This window comes from Muntiacus reevesi, unplaced genomic scaffold (genome assembly GCF_963930625.1).
Source record: "Muntiacus reevesi unplaced genomic scaffold, mMunRee1.1 SCAFFOLD_170, whole genome shotgun sequence".
Lineage (NCBI taxonomy): Eukaryota > Metazoa > Chordata > Mammalia > Artiodactyla > Cervidae > Muntiacus > Muntiacus reevesi.
The window spans coordinates 78,337-86,293 of record NW_027077891.1 but is presented as its reverse complement, the minus strand read 5'-3'; the positions used below and the strand labels follow the sequence as shown (position 1 = coordinate 86,293).

Sequence of the window (7,957 nt, the reverse complement as noted above, 5' to 3'; positions counted from 1 at the left end):
GCAGCCAGAAACAGATTAAAAAGAGAATTCACAGAAAAAGTAACGCTTCAGGCGGTATTTCAAACGACACGAAGCACATATACCATGAAAGAAGAAATCAGGGAAATATTAGGCCAGGGGAGGAGAGTTTACTTTTAAACCACCCGCACGATGCGGTGACAGCAGCAGCATGGCTGAAAGACCCATGCCTCATCGGTTCTCCCGCCACCAACAGCAATCTGGCCTCCATCCATGGACATAATCAAAGTGCTAGGAGAAAAACCTGCCAACCGAGAGGACTTTATCCAGAAAAGTTGTCTTTCAGAAATGAAGGACAAATAAAAACTCTTCCAGACAAAGCAAACCTGATGGAGTTCATCACCACTAGTCCCGCCTCATAAGAAATGCTGAAAGAAGTCCTCAAACTGAAATGAAAGGATGTTCATTAGTGACATAAAATAAATTTAAATATACAACACACTCATTAAGGCAAGTATGCAGTCAAACCCAGAATACTCTAATATGTAACATGGTGGTATGTTTAACAAAGTAACTAGTATTAAGGCTACAGGATAAGAGTATTCAAAATAACTATACCCCTAGTAAAATATAAAATTCGTAAATCACAAACATTAGCTCAAGTTAGAAATCATTTTACCGGAAAATAACAAATGACCTACTGTTAAATATTGATATAGGCTTACCCATCAGGACCTTTATTCTCCATAGCAGGAAACTCCTGCTTGTTATTTCCTCCACTCTTTCTCTGCTGAATCAATCGACTCTCAGCAGCAGCATCGCATACATTGTCTGATACTTCCACTTCACTACTTTTGTGCTTCTTTTCTTCTTCAACCTTTAATGAAAGTTTGACACCAAGAATAATTGCTATTACTTAATTCTAAAGACTCTGTTTTCAATTTATTATTTGACTCAGCATTTGCCCAGATTTTAAGTGATAAAAATATTTTTGTGCTTACATTAATTTTATCACAAGTCACTGAAAGTTTTGTAAAATGTGCTTCTTTCTGTTTAAGGGAAAGAAACAAAATTCCCAAAATTTCAAGAAAGGCTTTCTTAATAAGATACAATTATTCACAACCAGTCTTCCCCATCTGACTGGCAGAGATAGAGAAACAAAAACACATCACATATGTCCTCTTCAGTTTTTACCACCTGGATTTTCCATTGAACAGTCAGATGTAGAGGATGTGACACCTTAGTGCCTCACAAACAGAAAAGCAGCTTTCTTCTTTCTGCACTAAAACTATTCTTTCCCCACTGCCTTTTCCAATTCTTTTTTCATTTGGATCCAGGAGACAGCAAAAAATCTGATGGTGTTCACTGAAATATGTGAACCAAAGTTTACCAAAACACAAGGAGCAGAATGAAACTGAGGAGGTGTTAGTCTGGAATTCTGGAATATAAGGAATGCTTCCCAATTCCACATTCAATAACCATCCAATTTTATAGCTAGAGGGTATAGAAATAACTATCTATCTTTGCCCCACTATTTACCAATAACAGCTTTAAAATCAAAAAAGGTTAAATGAGTTGTTCAAAGCCCCTAAAGTGGCATTCCCTAACATTTTACGGCACCAAAAGAGATGATACAATTCTGTCATCTTGAATCTGATAAAATTACCAAATGAATTCCTCAAATGAATCAGGTAAGTTAAAAGCGTGACTTTGGCAAAGTAATTTAATTCGTTAATTGGGGGTAGGGTTCATTCTCCTTTTTCTTTAAAGGAGAATAGCTACTTTTTCCTCTTTTTTGTCTTACACAGAAAAGCAAGCACATTTAAAAACCTACTACTGAAGAAAGAAAAATCTCACAGCATCTCCAACCTCAGTTTTTCCTTTGGAGATAAACACTTGATTATTTTCTCTTTTTTTGTGCTGAGAGTTTATACTATCTATGGGCTTCCCTGGTGGCTCAGATGTTAAAGAATCTGCTTTCAATGCAGGAGACCTGGCTTCGATCCCTGGGTTGGGAAGATCCCGTGGAGAAGGGAACAGCTATCCACTCCAATGATATTCTGGCCTGGAGAAATCCGTGGACAGGGCAGCCTGGCCAGCTACAGTCCATGGGGTCACAAAGAGTCAGACACGACTGACCAACTCTCACACACACACACATACTAGCTATGTGACAAAATCACACATGTCAAAACTTACTACATCTTAGTAAACAACATAGTGAAGCGGTCTCTCTCAAAAGAGACATCTGCGAGTGGTGATTAAAGCATATGTGGGAGCGCATGTATTTGTTATTAAAAACATCCTGAAGTGGCCATGTTCGAAATCTAAGTGCCCAGGGACTGCGGAAAGCAGAGAAGATCACACAGATTCACCCACAATGAAGAGATTAGAGGGAACACGTGTTCATGTCCCTTCTCTCAGTTTCTGTTTTCTTCCCATTCTGTGGAAATACAACTTATATTTAATCCAACAGAGTTAAAAAACCTGCAAAACCCTCGTTGATCATACTCCTTCAACACTTTCCTTGGTGCTTATTCTGGCTCAGAAGGTCACATGGGAAGGAGCTAAATGAGTTTCCCAGTCCATATGCAAGACTGACAGAGACAGAATTAGACTGATTGAAGGACAAAAGCTATGAAAACAGTTTCCTGAATTCCTATTATGTGGAAGGCAGAAATAACTTATTTCTACACAAGTACCTATTTAAATGACCCCACTTTATTCATAAGTAGAAAATCAAAATGGACCAGATCAGCCAGAAAGGGCAAAACCAAAGCAAGAGCAAATGAAACTCTACCTCTTTTGGAAGTTGAATTTTCTTTTTTCCCAAAGCTAACAACACTACTTGTAACATGTCTATTTCATTCTTAAACCTCTGCATATCCTTCTGTCCATTCTTCACTTAGATACACTTTGGATGCTCTGTGACTATTCGGTGGAGGAGAATTCCCATTTTCAAATTCGGCTTCCACGCTTTCGTCGTCACTAGCACTGCAATTACCTGCATGCAGGAGCTTCTGGAACCAGTCCTGTATTGGTTTGCTTTTCTTATCAGGATTTTTCATGACAGCAGGAGTACCGTGACTTTTTATTTCAATTATGTGTTTCATCTTACCGGAGCAGACAAGCCACAGACTAGACTGACGTGTCTATCCAATGTCTAATTTCCCATTCATGGGATTTTGCCTCATATTGTCTGATATTTGCATATCAAACTCTTGGTCTTCTTTCACTTCAAATGTAACTACCTGCTCCCCTACTTTTTTATTTTCTGCATCATTATAAAAACTCTCCTCATTTTTGATAAACACATGTTCAATATCTAGTTTATCACTTTCAAGGTCTATTTTATTTTCCCTGAAACAAAGCTTTGAAGATGACTGACAAGCGTATCCCGGGGACCCATAGTTCATGCGACGAAAAACCATTTTCGAGACTGGGTTCTTTTTGTTCAGGACATACTTGGAATTCTAGAGACAGATACTCCAAATGCATCTTTCTCCCCACAATCAGCTATATTATTTGTCATGTTAGGAGGTATTTCCTTTCTTTGCTCCTTCTTTAAGGTGATCATATAGTGGCTCCTCCTTAGGACAGATGATAATTTTGTATTTCTCACAAATTTCACCTAACTTCTGCTTTAAGTCATTTGTGATGGTTCTAACTTCTCTTTCCATTCTAATTTGCCATGTTTGATCCACATTTTTTCATACTTCTCCACACAAGGAGGCCTTGAACATACAGATCTGTCCTGTCTACCACATTCCTTATTCATTTCTGGTTCTTGAGGCAATTTTTGCAGCTGCAAAAGTGGAAGATTAATTGGGTTGATTTGATTTTCAGGTGTCTTTTCTGTCAGGGTACATGTGTGCAAAATAATATAATCCTTAACTAATAGTATGGATAAATAAAAATCAGAAACTCATTAAAATTTTACTGTTAAACTTCTTCATTTATATGTAACTACTCACAAATCACCAGATCACAACTAAGCAGTGAAAAATAACTTGCCTTACCGGAAAATAGGAGAAAAACAGTAACTCACAAACCCAATTTTGTCACTGCTTGACTGAATTAAACAATTCATACACATTAAATCTACCAAAAATGAATTAGATGATTTTTAATGTTACAAATGCTTCTTCCCTTAAAAATAGTTCACTTCACAATACCGTATATGGGGAGTCCCTACAGCATGTCTGTTAAGGTTTTGGTTTTCTTTTTTAAGGACTAATATCTGGAGAACAGACAAACTTTATATGACCAGGAGCCAAAATCAATTAACACTAATCAGAAAGAGGAACCAATTCCTAAATTTTAATGTAAATCATATATCATGATAGTGCTGTACATCAGTACATATTGCCTGCTCACATTCAGCTCTGTGTGTGCTAGGTCGTGTCTGACTCTCTGCGACCCCAAGGACTGTAGTCCCCCAGGCTCCTCTGGCCACGGGGATTCTCCAAGCAAGAAGACTTCAGTGGGTTGCCACACCCTCCTCAACCCATGCCTTCCCAACCCAGGGATCGAACCCAGGTCTCCCACATTGCAGGCGGATTCTTTCTGTCTGAGCCGCCAGGGAAGCCCGACAGCACTGGAGTGGGTGCCCTATCCCTTCTCCAGGGAGATTTCTCGACCCAGGAATTGAAACGGGGTCTCCTGCATTGCAGGCAGATTCTTTACCAGATGAGCTACCCAGGAAGCCCCAACATTCAGTTATATTATGTTCTAATATCCACCAAAGAAAGTGGATAAAGCATTTTTAGTAATATCTACTGATTTCCCACCCTGAAAAGAAATAAATTCGAACGTTATTATTTGTACCCTAAAAACAAAGGTCCAATCTAGAAGGTTCGATTCTCTTAATAGGCAACTGGGTTGATTCTATGACCCCAGTCTCTCCCTGAATGTTCATCCCTAAGTCGATTATGCCGAGATCACAGGCAGAATGAATCGTTCATCTTGACGGCAGTGACTGGCGATTTCAATGGAAAACCTTGAGCCACTGGGAATGATTTCTCTTTACATGTATCTAGGTCAGGGGCCGTCATATTGTTCAGAATTTCAACTGCTTAATCTTACGATTCAGTCTTTGATATCACCTTCTTAATCATGTAATGAAGTTATAAAAATGGCAAAAGTAAACAAGTCAGGAAATTTTTTTCCCTCAATTCCAAAGACGAGCTATAAATTATAATAGATTCGAACAGTATTTTAAGTTGTATAATAAAAGTGCTATAAAAACTATTAAATTATTAAGCTATTAAACTAAATTATTATATTAAATAATATAAAAACTACTAAATTAAAAAAATTAAATTACTAAATTATTATCTACCAATTCTAAAAGCATAATTTTGAAAGCCGATTTTATTTGTTATGGACTCTGTTACACACTGTATTGTGTTGGTAAAGCATAGAAAATGGTATTAAACCAGAAATTTAAATTTCTAGTTTTCCTCACCTGTGAATGGTTATTTTCATTTCCATCAAGTTTTTCTTGTTCTTCCTCCAATATCGCTTCCATGTCTAGTTCTCCTGACAAATCTGCATCTTTAGTTAAAATTACTTAGAATATTTAGACAAAAAACATAATCTTTATTTAAAACACAGATTTAAAACATTGTACCAAATGACAGCTTAAGTCGAAAATTTATCTTCAGATGAATATTTACTTGTTTAAGAAATACTTCCAATGATCAAAACTTCAACAAACCATTTGGGAAACACCAGATGTCACCAGGATACAGGCACACAAACACCTCAAAGATTCATTCATGAATTCATCCAAGCATCAGTGAAAAAAACAATCAGAAACCAAACAGAATTTCAAAATACAGGGCAGACATATAAAGTCACAGTATATTCTCTTCTCTACTTCATGACAGTATCTTTTTAACAACATGCCAAGCTTCAACTACATTATTATTCTTAGTTTACAAATTCCTCTTACTTTTTGTGCTTTTATCAATTACTTCATCTGAAACGCTTCCCTGTGCTCTTCTGACAATTTACTTTTCATCTTTTAAGACTCAACCTGCTTTGTGAAGTTTCCCTTGATTATAGCTATCTTTCCCCAGATAAATAGGTCTCTGTTTCCTTGTAGCTACCTTAGTACTTTATAGATTTTTCTAGTGTATCTTTATAGACTTCTCTAGCGATCGATATACATCTAAACTGTGAATTATTTCTTCACATCTCTATCCTCTTGGCTTCTAGACTGCAGAGGGCATGCTGTTTAAAATCACGTTAGTATGAACAGTCTTTATTGTTTTTTCAATAATTACTTGTCTACCTAGATCTCACAAAGAGTCCCAGAGTTCTAAATATAATCCTGCTATCCACTCTCAGATGTATGCTAAATACTAGCCTAAACAAACTTGCTTCCTCCACACTCTCTTTGTTATTTATTATACTACCATGGTCAGAGGGAGAATGCAGACACCTTGCTAAGAGGAAGTGTTTGGCTGTAGCTTGCATAAAAGGAGTCAGCACAAGGTAGGTTTCGCCACAAACTCGAATCCGGATCCGTCAGAATGATGGTAAGGCCGTGCCCAGGTGGCGCACGGCTGAGTGCCCTGGGCTTCTGCATTACCTTGTTTGCTTTCTCTGTTTTCTGGCAGCGGAGACTGGCCCGGGTGATGGGGCATGGAATTCCCTACCAGAAACATCGCTGCGTTTTTCATCTTTTCTTTATCTGTTGCGGTCTTCTGTCCGAGTTCTGTGGGTGCTGACTGAGTTTTGGTCACCAGTTGGGACACCAACGGACGCCGATCATCAACTTTCAAATGCCCGGCTCTTTGACAAGTCTCACTACTGAGGCTCCAACTAGTCGAATCCCAGTCTGAAAAATGTGAAAACAAAGTCTCCATTTATCAGGATCTGAGGAAGAAACAACTCTGACTACCTCGTACAAAGTCTTTCTTCAGAGAATCAGTTCCACATCCTTCTTCCCCTCATATTCACTACCCTTCAGAGGTGACTCTATCTTTCATGCCACTGTCAATCATGAAGAGATGTTAACTAGGATGTCTCATTTCTTCTACTTTTCAATTTTCTAGTATTACTTTGACTCACTCAGTCTTTATTACATACTCTCTATTTCATAAGAACTTTATTATTATTTTCCTTCAAGATACAAATATTTTATTAACAAAATTTATCTCTAATTTATTTTACATTTAATTTTGCATGATGATATTGTGTGTTCTAGAGACCATGGTTTTAAAAACACTTTCAATGAATGGTACTACTTTAATTAATGGTAGAAGCCTAGACAACATATTAAAAAGCAAAGACATCACTTTGCTGACAAAGGTCCGTAGAGTCAAAGGTCTGGTTTTTCAGGAGTCACGTGTGAGAGCTGGACTATAAAGAAGTCTGAGTGCTGAAGAATTGATGCTTTCAAACTGTGGTGCTGGGGAGACTCTTGAGAGAACCCTGGACAGCACAGAGATCAAACCAGTCAATCCTAAGGGAGATCAACCCTGAATATTCACTGGAAGGACTGATGCTGAAGCTGAAGCTTCAATACTTTGCGCATCTGATGTGAACAGCTGGCTCACCGGAAAAGCACCTGATGCTGGGAAAGACTGAGGGCAGGATGAGAAGAGAAGGGCAAGCAGAGAAGGGGGCGGCAGAGGATGAGATGTTTTGGACAGCATCGCTGATTCCATGGACATGAACCTGGGTGAACTCCGGGAGGTGGTGAGGAAGAGAGAGGCCTGGCTGCAGTCCATGGGGTCACAAAGAATCAGGCACGACTTAGCGACTGAACACCACCACCATCAACAAGTACTTTAATTTCAACGAGATGGTCTTTCCTCGATGTACATATATCTTCAGAACTCATTTTGAAAGCCTTGGAGAAACATCATACCCTGGAGAAGGAAATGGCAACCCACTCCAGTACGCTTGCCTCTTGCCTGGAAAATCTCTTGGACAGAGGATCCTGGCGGGCTACACTCCATGAGGTCGCAGTGGTTCAACACAACTT

At 38.5% G+C, this 7,957-nt stretch overlaps 1 protein-coding gene across 1 annotated transcript in view; it reads right to left on the bottom strand.

Annotated features, from left to right (window-relative positions):
• Positions 1–78: 78 nt before the first annotated feature.
• The window catches only part of LOC136155217 (putative ankyrin repeat domain-containing protein 19), a 63,832-nt gene continuing 55,953 nt past the window's right edge, over positions 79–7,957 (bottom strand). Inside the window, exons 18-19 of the mRNA XM_065917076.1 lie at positions 5,426–6,805; positions 79–835 (exon numbers count right to left, since the gene is read on the bottom strand). The gene's annotated coding sequence lies outside the window, so the exon portion shown is untranslated. The remainder of the gene's footprint in view (positions 836–5,425; positions 6,806–7,957) is intronic.